At 39.3% G+C, this 17,418-nt stretch overlaps 1 long non-coding RNA gene across 2 annotated transcripts in view; it reads right to left on the reverse strand.

The window, feature by feature from the left end:
* The window catches only part of LOC134732633 (uncharacterized), a 233,790-nt gene that overhangs the window by 76,641 nt on the left and 139,731 nt on the right, over positions 1-17,418 (reverse strand). Inside the window, exon 1 of one of the 2 annotated variants that reach the window (XR_010115975.1) lies at positions 641-800. The exons of the other annotated variant lie outside the window; for it this stretch is intronic. This is a non-coding gene — a long non-coding RNA (uncharacterized lncRNA). Of the gene's footprint in view, positions 1-640; positions 801-17,418 lie in introns of those variants that run through there. 2 annotated transcript variants of the gene reach the window in all.

Raw genomic sequence — 17,418 nt, forward strand, 5'->3', positions numbered from 1 at the left:
CTGAGACAAACCAAAGAGTTAATCAAACTCCTGAAATGAGTCCCAGGGAGTTGGAAACATGGCATCTTGCCCTGTCTATTTTGCAAATTTAAAAACACTGGGCTTCCAAAGAGCTATACTTGAGGGTCTTTTAAATGCCTAGAATACTAAACGGGCTGGGGGTTTTCTGTCCTCAGGCTAAAACAGCTGAAATAAGAAAGAAATATAAAGTACTTTATTTTCACCTTTTGGACAGATCCATTTTCTATTTAAAAAGCAATAAATCAACAGATTCAAATAAAAAATGATGAGTTCACGTCCTTTGTAGGGACATGGATGAAGCTGAAAATCATCATTCTCAGCAAACTATCGCAAGGACAAAAAACCAAACACCGCATGTTCTCACTCATAGGTGGGAATTGAACAATGAGAACACTTGGACACAGGAAGGGGCACATCACGCACCGGGGCCTGTTGTGGGGTGGGGGGAGGGGGGAGGGATAGCGTTAGGTGATACACCTAATGCTAAATGATGAGTAAATGGGTGCAGCACACCAACATGGCACATGTATACATATGTAACTAACCTGCACGTTGTGCACATGTACCCTAGAACTTAAAGTATAATAAAAAAGGAAAATATGCATAAATTTATACCTACCCAATAATTACACTGAGTTGTTTGCAGAGCTTTTTACTTAATTCATCTTTTTCTTTTCTTTAAATGCAACACAGTGGGAGACCTTTCCTGCCTGGCCATTCAGAAGCAGGTCACAGGGGCAGCCACCAGTAGACCAGCTTACATGAGGATGCCACTGCCCCTGGGAAAAACAGGAACAGTGAAAAAGATTTTGAGGACTGATGGGATTAAGACTTTCTGCAGGGCAATAATGCAGACACAAGTTTTACCCCCAAATCTTTGAAAGAGGTAACCCAGGAGGGCAGAAGGCATTGAATTTCCCGGCACTCATCCTAAGGTATGGGTTTATGATCAGCAAGGATGGAGGCTTATTAATATGAAAGTGAAGGAAGCCAGCCAGCTGTCCTCTGCAAGGAAGGAAGGAAAGGGTCTATTTAAAACAAAATCATCATAAAAATGAAGAAACAAATGAAAGACTGAATGTACAAATGCACAAATGCCTGGACCATATAATAAGAATAGAACTATCACCCTAAATCTGTAGCAGCCTGCTTAGGAAACCAAGCCCCTTATCTATGATAAACAGCCCAGGAAGACAGCCTGCTAAAGCCAGACTTGCAGGAAGCCAGTCTGCTATCTCTAGTGATAACCCAGGAAGCTAAACAATAACTCCTGTAACAAAAGACCCAAAATGTTCAGGACTTAATTAATAATTGTATTAGTCAGGATTCTCCAAAGAAACAGGACCAATAAGATGTGTGTGTATACATATATATATATACATATATATATTACATATTACATATACATGTATGCCTGTACATACATACATACATATATATGTGGAAATTTATTATGGAAATTGACTCATGCCATTATGCAGGCTGAGTAGTCCCATGATATGCCATCTGCAACCTGGGGAACCAGGAGAGCTGGTCGTAGTGGTTGTATAATTCAGTCCAAAGCTGAAGGCCTAAGAACCAGGGGAGCCTGCCCCACCTGTCAACTGCTGGAGTAAGTCCTGGAGTCCAAAGGCCTGAGAACCAGAAGGTCTGATGTTTAAGGCAGGAAAAGATGGACGTCTCAGAAGAGAGAACTTCCTGTGCCCTTTTGTTCTATTTGGGCCGTCAAGGAATCAGATGATGCCCACGTGGGTGAGGGTGATCTTCTTTACTCAGTCATCTCATTCAAATGCTAATCTCTTCCAGAAAAACCCTCACAGACACACCCAGAAATAATCAATTACAAGCTATCTGGGCACCTCTTAGCCCAATCAAGTTGACACATAAAATTAACCATCACAGTAACTGACAGCCTCCCTAATTTTTGTGCCTGCTTCTAATTCAGGACCAACCAGAGAAAGCCAACTATGGCCCCAACCAATGAGACAGGCTTCTGTGCTCCAAACTGGCCACGCTGGGCTTCCCCAGGCCAACAGCTCCCAATAAGGGGCACACCTGAAGCCATCCCTTTTGCCCACTGTAAAGCTCTGTCACTCCTCTGCCTACCTTTGAGTCTCTGCCAAATGAAAGTGATGGTGGCCAACTCCCTTGCTATGGCAAGCGCTGAATAAATCACCTTTGCTTTTCTCATGTAAGTGGCATTCAATTTTTTCTACACGGGCAACCTAAAAGGACTAAGGTATATTTCGGGAGTCTAGTTTTTAAAATCTCCAGGAAGACAACCTCCAGGGTGAGACCTTGGGTAGAAAACAATGTCACTCTCACTGTCACTGTAATCCATCCTTTTCTGTGTCCCCCAGTCCTGAGTCAGCCTCAGAAGGAAACCAAAATCAATTTAGCTCCATGAGTTCAAGTGCTGATTCCTGACCTTGAGTTAGCTTCAAGCTTTTCAGGCATCTTTGGCAAGTCTCAAAACTCCTTAGCCCCTCTTGTAACAATTCTTTTTGAGCTCTGAACATTAATTTACATGGTGTATGTACTTTATTCATTTATCCTTGTTTTCATGTGTTTCTTTAGTATATTCTTGTAGATTTATTTTTCCTCTTCAGTTAGAGACCTCATCAACCTTTATCTATGCCTATCATCCCTACCCAATACCCTTAAAAGTGCTTTGCACACGGAAGCCTTCTGATCACTCAAGTTAACTGACTTTTAGAAATCACGTATTTTACAAAGATTTGAAATCAATGACTCTTGCAAATATTAATACATAGACCTTTGTTTAACAAAGGTGAATCTAAAATTGCTTGCCACTATGAATCAAATATAATTTCAGTACACATTAAATACAGGCATATACTTGTTCACTGTTTTAGGTAAGGAAGAACTAAAGATATAACAGATAAAATGCTAAATCTTAGTGGCTTCAGAGAATAGATATGTATTATGTTCACAAACAGGTTATTCCCTATCAGAGGGCAGATCTCCAGTAACTCAGGGACCCAAGCTCCTTCTCTGCCTCACAGCTTCATCATCTCCAATGCCAGGTTCCTCAGGTTACTACACTTGTCTGCATCAAGCCAGAGGGGAAAGACCATGGGGGGCCATGTTGTGAAGTTTTTATGAGCCAAGCCAAGAGGTGTGAACACGACTCTTAGCACATTCCATCAGTCAGATCTCAGTCACGTGGCCACACCTCACCACAACAGGGCTGGAAAATGATCTAACTCTGGGCTCAGAGGGAAGAGAAAATGGCTTTGGTTAAGAGCTAACCAGTTTCTTTCACACTTATCAAGGCAAAAAAAAAAAAAAAAAAAAAATCTCTGCTGTAAAGACCTCCTTACAAATACCACTCCCCTAACCCAAATGACTGGCTTAGTCGCTGGAAAATGTGCACAGGCTAAGCTTGAAATTGGATTCTTCATACATCAAAGGGTACAGTAAAGCTCCTGACAGCCCCTGCTTCTCAAACATGAAGGACAGCTCACAAGGACAACAGCAACAACAGAAAGCCCTGCCACTTCTCCCTGCCTTTTTAAGAGAGCGCTGTGCTTTAATTTTATTGCTTCTAGAAGCATTGCAGCTTTTCACGAGCCAGTGAACTAGCTAATTGGCTACAGCAAGGACTGCATCTTGGAAGGTGGCACCTAACAAAACAAATATTAAGAAACTATGATTCTCTGGAGTATGAGCTTTCAAGGGTGAAGGGTATATCATAGGTCAACATGATACAACACGTGACAGTTAAGGACGGGGAGGAAATGACATCTTAGAAAGGGAGAAACTTAGTGGGAATGCTTAGGTTTGTCTCACATTGAGTCATTAAAACCATAAGCTCCTATATAGCTGATTTTTTTTTTGGTTGCAATTAAAATATAAAGGGCTGGTTTCTTTGACATTCTGTGTCTGCCCTTTTTTCCCATTTATATATATACAGCCTAAGCAAAACTGACAAAAAAAGTAATCGAGATTTTGGTTCTAATGCAGATCTTGATTTATTTTGACTTATTCACAGGGTCTAGTCAAATGATCCATGCCTTCCTACAGAAATGAGATGTCAAGATGCAAACAATGCTGCCTCCCTCCAACAAGCAGCCACAGCCCATCCACAGCCATCTCATACTGGCATCCCTCAAGGGCAGTCAAGATCTCAGCCCCTTCATCAGACTGACACCTGCCAACCTTTTTGTCTATTTCTGTAGGAGTCAAAGTTGTTGAAGGCCACGCTGAACTTGAATTTTCCCTGAAGTTCAGCAGAAAAGTAAGATCTACTTGCAGGTGATTCTTGCCGAAAAGTGAGTCATAGACTAAAAATAGTGCAGCAATTTTTTTAATGAGAAAATGAAAAAGATATGTGAACATGGCTCAGATATACCCATCTGTTTTCAATTGTAGTTGGCGGCAAATCAGCTCTCAATTTTCCGCTAGTTGTGCTTTCTAACACAGCTTCCCCTGCGTCTGCCAATGATCAAAATGCACAGCAACCCTAGGTAATCTGGCTCTACCTCTTTCCCCTTCCCAGACCACAGAACATCCAGTTGAACTGCAACATTATTAGGGCAGATATTTACATATTTATGACCTTTTTTAAAGTATGCATATGTTATCTTTTTCTTGCATTCATCTCTTATTATATGCTATCTTGTATTGCCAATGCCTCGTCTCTCCTCCATTAACACTGATAAATTGCAGTTGATTAGAGTTTAGTTCCTTTTCTTGTGAGTTAAACGCAGTAAAATGAGCAGAAAAGTAGCAAACAAGGCCTCAGGGTGACATCAACATCCTATAATAGCTTATTTTTACCTCTAATATTTTCACAGATGATTCTGCCTGAAATTCTCCAATTTGGGGTAATGATGCTGAAAGTGTGTAATATAAGAATCTGGCGTATAAGCAAACAGCTGACGATGATGATGATGTTGACAGAAGGGTTATGTTTGGATAAAAAACCAGCTCTGCATGAAAGGCTGGTCAGGGCTAATAACCCAAGAGCTAAGATGAATCTTGATTCAGTGCTTCCATTAGTAAAAAGAATATGTTTGAAGCTTACCTTTTACAAAATAAAAAGAGCATATCTGACAGTGTATTTAGAAATGAGGGACCTGGCACCTAGTTTAAGAAAACCATTCTATTCACAGGTCTCTGGTGGCACAGGGATCTTGTACTTGGAATAATCAACCTTTGTAGAACCTCTTTTTTGGCGCTGGAATATTAGGCCTGCTGTCTTGAATCTCTTGGAGCTAATGGGATGTCCAGATGTAACTCCATATCTATATAACCCTGAGGACTGCTATACAGCTGCTATAGAGCATGAGGGGCTCATCTCTGTATTGAAAAAAAATTGCCCCAAGCTTTTGTTTCCTAAGGCACTTTTTGTAGAGAAATTATGGCCACGATGACATGCTCACTCTAGGTTAGGGGGAGTGAGAAAATTAAAATTTAGAAAAGACCTGAAGTCTACACCAGCTGGCATCTCTCCCCTCCCCTGCAGAGACAGAACATGGTACCCACTGACCTCAACCCTTAATCCCTTGGGCCCTCTCTGAGTCTCCATTTTACATGTCCCAATGTACTTCAGTGAATTCCTGCCAAACAGCTTTGGAGACTGTGAGGGGTTATCATGTACAGGTCCTTCACAACACCCTAATGCCTCACCCCTTAGAGCTTTACTTATGCCCAGCATTGTCTGGACACCCCTCCTGATTACTTTCCTTCGGTTTCACCCTGAATTCCAAAGCACTGCACCATAAAACCACAATGGCATTTCTAATGGAGCCCCCTAGCCATTCAGGCAAAACTTTCATTCCTATCTTGTCGCACAGATAAGTCCTCTGAGAACATTTCTGTTAATCCCTCATGCTTCTCAACTCCCACTTCCATACTCACCTCCTACACTTTAATATCCCAAATGGACTTAGACACATATAGGAGCCTCAGTATCTTTCCTCCCTTCCCTGCCATTTCTAAGGAGAGAATTTGATCCTCTTCTAACAGCCCACACTTTCTACCTTTGCCCTGATCCCATCCTCACACCTTCTCTGGGACTTGGCTGCACCATTCCTCCTCACCTATACTTTGAACTTCTCCCACCTTGATCCCTTTCTGCTCTTGAGTAATTCCCGCATTAAATCAAAAGGAATAAAGTGAAATGAGCTAAAACCTCTTTCCCGGGCCCACCTATGCTTAAGTTCCTTTTTTAAAAATTCCTCCTACTGAGCTAGACACAAACTCTCGTATGTCCTCTCCCATCCCACCAAAATATTTAAGGTTTTCTTCTCTGCAGAAATTATCTGTCAAACACCAACACTTTTTAAAACTTCTCCAAGGTCAGATTATCAGAATACTATATCTTACTGAATATCATTACTTACTGAATTTTGATTGCTTTTTAAAATTTGTACTGAAAAGCAATATGCATAAGTGAAATCTGCAATGAATGTGCATAAACTGAACAAGTCTTTGAACCAGCACCCAGACCAAGAAACAGAAAATTACCAGAATTCTGGGCTTCCTGCTCATCATATACAGTGAAACTAAGTAGTTTAGAATGGATGAGGCTAGGCTGTGAGAGAGAATAGAATCATGAGGCTAGAAATGTATATTGAAGGGCTTCTATATCTTGCTGAGAAGCAACTGAAACAATAAATCAAGAAATCCATGAACGTATTGGGGTAGTGCTGCCTAATTTACTAAAGAGATCGTGTCTGAATATAGGGTTCTATTTTAGTACCCAAACTAAGACAGCCATATGTCCTGGCTTTTCCTTGACTCCACTGATTTAAAATATTTTGCCTTATCAAACCATGTGTCAGAACACAGCCCAACTTAGGGTCAGGAAAATTTTGTTACCATAACCTCATTCCATCCCACACACCATATTGTTTTTCCAAAAAATAGTATCATTTTTTCTGGTTGGTATCCTATACAGAAAATAATTTGATTTGTAGGCTTGCAAACCACACTTATAAATATTCAAATGCACAGCTCCAGTTAAAACAAGAGCCTGTGCTACAGGCAATGAAAATATTCTTCCCATAGCTACATTTACTTTATTAACAGGCTGTAGCCTAAATGCCTAAGGAAAAAATTGTTATAGGCTTGTTATCTTGCCTCTAATTGAGTGATTTTCTTTCTTCTTTTCATTTACTGAAGTATTATGGACTTGGCTACTATAATGTATGAAACTGTAGTTACTTTGACCAATTCAGACCTAGCTCTCATACATTTAAGGGCTTCACATGACTCAGTCCCTGCTGGGAGTCAAATGCCAGGAAACCCAATTCAATCAAAAGGAATTTAAGAGGAATTCCAAATTTTAGGTTTACTATGAACAATCAGCAGTTCCAATTCACAACTCCCAACAGCAACACTTCTTAAAGTTCCTGCCCCCATTTGCAGCTCCCTCTCCTGCAGCGGCCCCAGCACCTCTCTCCTGCCAATCCCTTGACATTCTTCTCTCCCCAGCCCTACGTCTTTATCAAGATTGTTGTTGTTCTTGGCTTTATTTATTCTTATCTAGAAGCATTTGGCAAGGAGCCATTCTAAATAAGTTCAGCCTAATAAGGTTTTCTTTTTAAAAACAATTTTAAAATAATTCTTTATAAAATACATTACATACTTATATATTAAATCCTGTACACAAGTGCAGGAGAAAGAGACCTGGGGAAAGGCAAACAGGTTTAGTGAATATATGATAATACCTATGACAGCAGATTTTCAGAATGACAAGAGAGATTTTTAAAGATTCTGAAACAAATGGGAAATAGGAAATAAAGGAAAGTTAGTCATGCCTAAACTAAAGATTAAGCTTTAAGTGGTTCCAGGTTTAAACATTAGCAGGAAGAGAAAAAGAAGTCACTCACTGAGACATAAGAACAGAGAAAATTCCTTTTTTGTGGAATGAAAATTCATAGAATAATTGTAGAACAAGAGGAAGCAACAAGGTAGGAGAAAGGCATAAACGATATTCAAAGCAGCCACGAATAGGTTAGACTTTCACATTCTCATAGCAGCATGTCTCATAGCAACAGATATACAATCTGTATGTCCATTCCGTGACATTCCCCTTCAACCCTCTGCCATTTCTATTAGCAAATTCTATCACTTCTACTGACTTTCCCATTTTTGTCAATGTTTCTACTACTTTCTCAATCACGGTTGTTCAAAACTTTACAGTTTGCTTTTTCAACAAGTCCTGCCAATACTTCTTTCAAAGCTGTTCTCAAATCTGCTGGGAGTCAAATGCCAGGAAACCCAATTCAATCAAAAGGAATTTAAGAGGAATTCCAAATTTTAGGTTTACCTATGAACAATTAGCAGTTCCAATTCACGACTCCCAACAGCAACACTTCTTAAAGTTCCTGCCCCCATGTGCAGCTCCCCCTCCTGCAATGGCCCCAGCACCTCCCTCCTGCCAATCCCTTGACATTCAGTGTCAAATGTAGCTCTTTTCTTATTCCCGAGTATCACTCCCAATTTTGATCTCTTCATACATTACTTCTGGTTACTCCAATAGCTACGTTTTTTTCTTTACTACTTTGTTGCAAATTTTTTAGTAAGTTTTTACTTTCTTTTACTAATTTATGAAGGCATACCTTACATAACAAGAACTGAACATATTTTAAATGTATTATTTGATAAATTTTGACATATCCGCCCAAGAGATAACTCAATTAAGACATTGAACAGTTCCATCATCCTGCCCTGGAAATTTTCATAATGTGTCCTTTGCAATCAGTTCTTCCCTTTCTGACCCCATGATCTCCAGGCAACCAATGACCTGCTTTCTGCCACTATATGTAAGTTTTCACCTTCTGCAATTTTATCTGAATGGGACCCCATAATATGTACTCAGCATAATGATTTTAAGATGTATCCATGTTGCTACATGTATTGATTTCTACATCATTTTGTTGCTCGGTGATATTCCCTTGTATGGATAGGCGTATTTTGTTTTCCCATTTACTGTCAATGAACATACAGGTTGTATGTCCATTGCAATGAGACACGCTGCTATGAGAATGTAACAGTCTTTGCATGAACATGGCTTTCATTTCTCCTGGGTAAATACTAAGGAATGGAATAGGCTTGAATTATGTATTGGTGTAGGTTTAACATTTTAAGAAACTGCTAAACTCTTTTCAGCTTGGCTGTTTCCTTGTACATTCCTACAACACTGTAGGAACATTCCAGTTCCTACATCCTCACCAACACTGGGTCTTTTTCCTAACAGCCATCTTATTGAGTATACAGGGGTACTTCATCACGGTTTCCACTGGGATGTCCCTGATGGTTAACAATGTTGAGCATCGTCTTTCCTGCTTACCAGTCATTCCTACATCTTCTCCTGTGAAGTGTCTCTTCAAATCTTTTTCCCATTTTGTTTGTTGTTGAGTTGTTTTCTTATTTTCCAGTTCAAGGGGTTTTTGTTTTGTTTTTTATATTCTACATGCAAGTCTTTTGTTTGATGCATGTGTTGCAAATATTTTCTCCCAGGCCATAGCTTCATCATTGCCACTGGGCTCAGTAAATCTTTGCCCTCCTATCTTGAGTCATTCAAGTAGGAGAATATTTAGTCACAATAATTGCTGGAATAAAGCTAAGAGAGCATAGAGCCTTTTACCAAACTTGCAGGGAACCCTGAATGGTTTTAAGTCTAAACAGCATTTCCAGTACTTTTACGGATCAACATACACTTTCTGGAGCTTTGGTAGAAGTGCTGTTAGAAAGAACATCATTTTCCATTAGGCTATGATAATATACTTTTTATCAGATAGCAGAGGTAATATTATGCTATTGAATGTGTGGGTAGACATGAAAGATCTAGCAGATGGTTTTGACTCAGCTGTTGTCACTGTGTGGGGAACCCTGTGAGGAGGTAACTGTGATGGGTGGAAGGTGAAGGTGTGTTGATGGCTTTATGCGAGAGAGACTTTTCAAAAGGCAAATAGGCTAGAAATTCATCTGCACCCAGAAAGAAAGAAACAAAATAACCACACCAAAAAAGCCACAATTGAGTAAGGTAGTCTAGCCTACACACACACACACACACACACACACACACACACACGAAGATGGGGAGTAAAGATACAAAGAGAAATAAACTGCAATCTGTTGCTTTCTTTTTTTTCTACTGAAATAATGCATGTCCTACTCAGAATTTCAGTATTCTGCATATTAGGATACACAGGCTTCCTTTGCATTCTCAAAAAGCTAGGGAAAAAATATCCAAGATGAAAATCTCAGGGAGATGAGAGACAAAACCAGTAGTCAATGAGAAAACAGCCCAGAAGAGCTCCCCATGAAGGTAAAGTAAATGAAGTCAAACACACTTTTTAAAATAGTGACTTAGACTTGCTTAGACATCTTTTGGTCTATCTGATCACTTGTTTACTTGGTGCTCTGGGGTAGGCAAGGTAGGTGGATATTGGAACGGAAAGACCACGGGCTTTGGTATCAGATGGACCTGGATTCCAATCCTGGACATAAATATTTGAATGATTGTGAATTTGGTTACGTTTCTTAATTTAGTCATTCATAAATGGAAGATAAATAATATCTACTTTATAGAATTATCAAGAATATTAAATGAAATCAAATGTGCTCATTTTTAAAAACAGGTATCAGAACAAAGTACACACTCATTAAATTCTAGTCATTCTTTCTACTTCGGCTTCTACTTACCCTTAATAAAAATGTTATTTGGAAATTCCAGGCCTTTTTTGAATATATTAATTCTGAAAGTTGCACTGTGGTAAACAAGAGAGGCTTGGCCAGCAAAAGCCACATTCCATAAGACTGTAGGGATTATCTAATTTTATGCATCCATACTTTTGCCTGGGTGTCCAAGAAATGCTGAGCTAAAAGTAATGTCATAGGAAATAAAGAAGCTTGGGGTTTGGGTCCATTTCTTTTCCTTCTAACTACATGATAATACTTTCAGTTTTTAAAACTTTTGCTAATATGCCAGCATCAAACTAAATACTTTAATTTTCACAACAACCCGAGGATATAGGTACAATTGTTTACCTGTTTTAGCTTACATGTAAGAGACAGGGACTAAGAGAGGTTAATTTTCCTTGAGGTCCCTGACTTCAAAGCCTGTTTTTTATAATATTACCTCTACTACATAGCTTTTAATTACTGACTTCTATTTTTAAAGAGTAGTTATTTCATCTTTTATGTGTGCTGCTCAATTCCTTTTAGGAAGTGAAAATGATATCAATTATAAATAAATGTTTCCAAGACAAATCAAAGATAGAAAACACAGGCAGGCAATTGATGAACTAGGTCTGAACATCAAACACACTTCTATGAAAATACAACTTATGGAAACAATTGTCAGGCGAATGCCTAATATGTACTGCTACAAGCTATGTTATTTATGGAAAACGATATGGCACCTATTTTCTATCCAAAATAGCCTGTAGGGCTCCAATGAGATACCTAAGAATGAGATTTTTAAAAAGGAGAAACTTGAGAAGTGAAATATATATACGAAGTCTGAAAAGACTGGAAATAGCTCTCAGATTCTGTCCCCTGAATATGACAGAATCTAGAAGGGCCATCTGCCTTATCCATCTTCCTACTTGGCTGGTGACAAAAATGATATCATCTCATTTTTTCTGCTTAAGACCCTGATCCCTTCTAAAATAAAAATAGTCCTGGGAGAGCTAACAAAGTTCTATCTGTCATTGAGAACTTGATGATGATGACATTCCATCTCTCAGAACAGAGCAGGCAGAAATGGGCATGAGACACCAAGTGCCTCAATTTAGAGACAGGAAAGAGCCAGTTCTCAATTTTGCCTAGAGTAAGCTCAGAGATACCTTTGCCCTGTTTGAGCTGACATTCTTCAACCCTTAGGCCTTCTATGAAAATAAGTCAATGTTTTTAGAAAGCTAAAGTCCTCTTATTCGCACAGCAAAGTGCTGCCAATAACCTTAGTTGTGAGTAGGATGAAAACAGTGATTTGCCTTTTTCCTGTTGTAACATATTATTAGATGTTTTGCAGATTGACTGGAAAGGGCAATTCTACAGTAGTGGCCACAGATGTTATTGCATCCAGTTATTCTGCTACATCTGGCTCGAAAAAAAAAAGGTCACTAAATGGCAACATAAATGCACTTCAGCAAATTTGTTTAGAGTAAGTTTTAGATGGATTTCCCACAAATCCACCTATGATTGCAAAACGAGAAACAATTGAAAGATAATACATTGAAGTACATTACAGGAATAAAATAATTGGAACATAGCTTCCAGAACTTTCACAACTGAGAAGTAGACCCATAAGTAAGAAAATCACTGTTGTTTTAAGTCACTGAGAACTAGTGCAGTTGTTACACAGTGTTACTGGAAAACAATAGAAAGAATCAAGAAAACCAAAAATTGGTTATTTGAAAAGATCAACAAAATTGACAAACTTTTAGCTAGACTGACTAAGAAGAGAGAAGATGAAACTAAATAAAACCATAAATTAAGGCAAGAACATTACTAGCAACTTTATAGAAACTAAAATAAGAGAATAATATGAACAATTATATGCTGTGATATGTATGAGTATATATGTGTGTATGTATATGTGTGTATATATGTGTGGACATATGTGTGTATATACACACGTATGTGTATGTGTAACACATACATATATACATATACACATATGTATGTATGCATGTGTATATGTGTATGTGTGTATATATACATATGTGTATGTGAATATGCACACACATATACACACATACATGCACACATATATACACATACATATGCACATATATACACACATATGCACACACATACACACACATATATATGCATGCACATATATATGTATTATATATATGTGCGTGTGTATATATATGTTTCGCCCATGGTTCCTGGCTCATAACTCTCATAGCCCTTGTTATAATAAATAGAATCTCTTTCTCTGACCTTCTAGCAGAAAGGTTCTTGCCTCATACCCTGAAGGAAGGAATGCTACACAGAGAGGCCAAAACAAATCTGGACAGGTCTTGCTAGGTTTAGAGCATGCCTTTTTTGTCCAATCACATTTTGACATGGTTGCCCATGCTTCAATCATGCCTACATAATGAAGCTTCTATAAAAACTCAAAAGGACTGGGTTCAGAGAGTTTCTGAATAGCTGAACATGTGGAGGTTCCTAGAGGGTGATGCACCCAGAGAGTGTATAGAAGCTCTCCACCCATTCTCTCTTACCTCACTCTGCATCTCTTTATCTGCATCCTTTGTAACAGCCTTTATAATAAAAGGGTAAACATAAGTGTTTCCCTGAGTTCTGTGAGCTGCCCCAGCAAATTAATCTACTCCAAAAAGGAGATCATAGGAATCCAAACTTGAATTCAGTCAGTCAGAAGTTCTGGAGACTTAGACTTGCAACTGGTGTCTGATGGGGCCTGAGGTTTTGGGGACTGAGCCTTCAACCTGTGAGACCTGACAATATCTCCAGGTAGATAGTGATGAAATTGAACTGGAGGACACCCAGTTGATGTCTGCTGCAGAATCAATCGCTCACTTGGTGGTGGGGAGAACCCCACCCCCTACATTTGATCACAGAAGTATTATTCTGTGTTGATTATTATTGTGGTATGAGAGCAGAGGAAAAGCAGTTTGAGTTTTTTCCAAATATATGCCAATAAATTAAATCTAGATGAAGTGGGCAAATTCTTAGAAACACAAATTACCAAAATAGACTCAAAAAGAAATAGGAACTCTCAATAGACCTATAACAAAAAACAGATTGAATCAGTAGTCAAAAACCTTCAGAGAAAGGCAAATCTAGGACCAGACAATTTCACTAGTGAAGTCTATCAAATATTTAAAAAGGAATGAACACCAGTACTAGTCAAGCTCTTCCAAAAAAATTACAAGGAAGGAATACTTCTTAAAACATTTTATGAGGCCAACATTCCCTGATACCAAAGCCATACAGAGAAACCACTAGAAAACTATAGACCACTGTCTCTTATTAATATAGATGCAAAATCCTCAACAAAATACTAGCAAACAAAATCCAACATAACATTAAAAGAATTACACACCATGACCAAGTGGGATATTTATCTCAGGAATGCAAAGATGGTTCAACATTTAAAAAATCAATACACTATATTAATATAACTACAAACAAAGTGAAAAAACCACATGGTGATCTTGATACAGAATATGCACTTTACAAAATGCAGCACCCTTTTATGATAAAAGCACTCACCAAATTAGGACTAGAAGAGAGCTTCCTTAACGTGATAAATGGTATATATGAAAAACCCACACTACCATTATACTCAAAGGTGAAAAAATGAAAGATTAGGATTAGGAAAAAGAAAAGAATACCCACTTTTGCCACTGCTATTAAGCATTGTACTGGAAATCTTAGCCAAGCATTTAGGCAAGAAAAAGAAATAAAAGTCATCCAAGTTGGAAATAAAGAAATAAATCTATCTATATTTGCAAATGACACATTCTATATATAGAAAATTACAAATACACACACACAACACACAAACTACTAATGCTAATAAATGGGCTGGGCAGGGTGGCTCACGCCTGTAATCCCAGCATTTTGGGAGGCTGAGGCGGTTGGATCACCTGAGGTCAGGAGTTCGAGACCAGCCTGGCCAACATGGTGAAACCCCATCTCTACTAAAAATATAAAAACTAGCTGGGTGTGGTGGTGGGCACCTGTAATCCCAGCTACCCAGGAGGCTGAGGCAGGAGAATCACTTGAACCCAGGAGACGGAGGTTACAGTGAGCTGACACAATGCCACCACACTCCAGCCTCGATGACAGAGTAAGACTCCATCTCAGAAAATAGATAGATAGATAGATAGATAGATTGATGGATAGATAGATAAAAATAAGCAAAGTTGCAGGGTACAAGAACAACATATAAAGTCAGCTTTTTGTATAGCAGTAATAAACAACCTGAAAAAAATATTAAGTGAACAATTCCATTTACATTAACATCCAAAGAATAAAACACCTGGAAATAAATTTAACCAAGGAAGTGAAAGGCTTGACCACTGAGACCTACAGAATATTGTTGAAAGAAATCAAAGACAATATTAAAAGAAGACAGCCCATGTTCCTGGATTGAAAGCTTTAATATTGTTAAGATGGAAATACTCCCCAAAAGGATCGACAGATTCAGTATAATCCCATTCAAAATTCTAATGGCTTTTATTGCAGAAATAGAAAATATAATCCTCAAATTCACATGAAATTGTAAGGCACCCTGAATAGCCAAAATAATCCTCAAAAGGAAGAATGAAGATGAAGGACTCATACATCTCAATTTCAAAATTTACCGCAAAATTTACAGTAATCAAAATAGTGTGGTACTTTCATGAGGATAGACATATAAACCAACAGAATTGCAGTCCAGAAATAAAACCAATATCTATGGCCAATTGATTTTTGACAATGCTTCCAAGACCATTCAATGGGGAAAGAATAGTCTCTTCAATAAATGGTGCCTTGGCAACTGGATAACCACTTGCAAAAGAATAAAGTTGAACCTCTACCTCATACATAAAAATTAATTCCAAATGGATCAGAAACCCAAATATAAGAGCTAAAACTATAAAACTCTCAGGAGAAAATGTAGAGTAAATCTTCACAATTTGGCAATAGATTCTTGGATATGACACCAAAAGCAACAAAAGGAAAAAAATAGATAAATGGGACTTTATCCACATTAAAAAAAAAAAATAAAAGCGACACTGTCAAGAAAGTGATAGACAACCTACAAAATGAGATAAAACATCTGCAAATCATATACCTGATTAGGGCCTAGTATCCAAAATATTGAAAGAACACTTTCAACAAAAGACAAAAATTCCAATTAAAAATGGGCAATGCATTACTGGGTATATATGCAAAGGATTATAAATCATTCTACTATAAGGACACATGCACACGTATGTTTATTGCAGCACTATTTACAATAGCAAAGACTTGGAACCAACCCAAATGCCCATCAATGATAGACTGAATAAAGAAAATGTGGGTTCCAAGATGGCCAAATAGGAACAGCTCCAGTCTACAGCTCCCAGCGTGAGCGACACAGAAGATGGGTGATTTCTGCATTTCCAACTGAGATACTGGGTTCATTTCACTGGGACTTCTCGGACAGTGGGTGCAGGACAGTCAGTGCAGGCCACCCTGAAGCAGGGCGAGGCATCACCTCACCTGGGAATCGCAAGGGGTCAGGGAATTCCCATTCCTAGCCAAGGGAAGCTGTGACAGACGGCACCTGGAAAATTGGGTCACTCCCACCCTAATACTGCGCTTGTCCAATGGTCTTAGCAAATGACACACCAGGAGTTTATATCCCACACCTGGCTCGGAGGGTCCCAAGCCTACGGAGTCTCGCTCATTGCTAGCACAGCAGTCTGAGATCAAACTGCAAGGCAGCAGTGAGGCTGGGGTAGGGGCACCCACCATTGCTGAGGCTTCAGTAGGTAAACAAAGCAGCTGGGAAGCTCGAACTGGGTGGAGCCCACCGCAGCTCAAGGAGGCCTGCCTGCCTCTGTAGACTCCACCTCTGGGGGCAGGGCATAGCTGAACAAAAGGCAGCAGAAACCTCTGCAGACGTAAATGTCCCTGTCTGAAAGCTTGGAAGACAGTAGTGGTTCTCCCAGCACAGAATTTGAGATCTGAGAACAGTCAGATTGCCTCCTCAAGTGGGTCGCTGACCCCCAAGTAGCCTAACTGGGAGGCACCCCCCAGTAGGACCAGACTGACACCTCACATGGCCAGGTACCCCTCTGAGACAAAGCTTCCACAGGAACGATCAAGCAGCAACATTTGCTGTTCAGCAATATTCGCTGTTCTGCAACCTCCGCTGCTGATACCCAGGCAAACAGGGTCTGGAGTGGACCTCCAGCAAATTCCAAAAGACCTGCAGCTGAGGGTCCTGACTGTTAGAAGGAAAACTAAAAAACAGAAAGGACATCCACACCAAAACCCCATCTGTACGTCACCATCATCAAAAACCAAAGGTAGATAAAACCACCAAGATGGGGAAAAAACAGCAGAAAAGCTGAAAATTCTAAAAATCAGAGTGCCCCTCCCCCTCCAAAGGAACTCAGCTCCTCACCAGCAACAGAACGAAGCTGGATGGAGAATGACTTTAACGAGTTGAGAGAAGAAGGCTTCAGACAATCAAACTTCTCCGAGCTAAAGGAGGAAGTTCGAACCCATCACAAAGAAGCTAAAAACCTTGAAAAACGATTAGACGTATGGCTAACTGGAATAACCAATGAAGAAAAGGCCTTAAATGACCTCATGGAGCTGAAAACCATGGCACAAGAACTACGTGACAAAGGCACAAGCTTCAGTAGTCGATTCGATCAAGTGGAAGAAAGGGTATCAGTG

Source organism: Symphalangus syndactylus, chromosome 15 (genome assembly GCF_028878055.3).
Source record: "Symphalangus syndactylus isolate Jambi chromosome 15, NHGRI_mSymSyn1-v2.1_pri, whole genome shotgun sequence".
Taxonomy (NCBI): Eukaryota; Metazoa; Chordata; class Mammalia; order Primates; family Hylobatidae; genus Symphalangus; species Symphalangus syndactylus.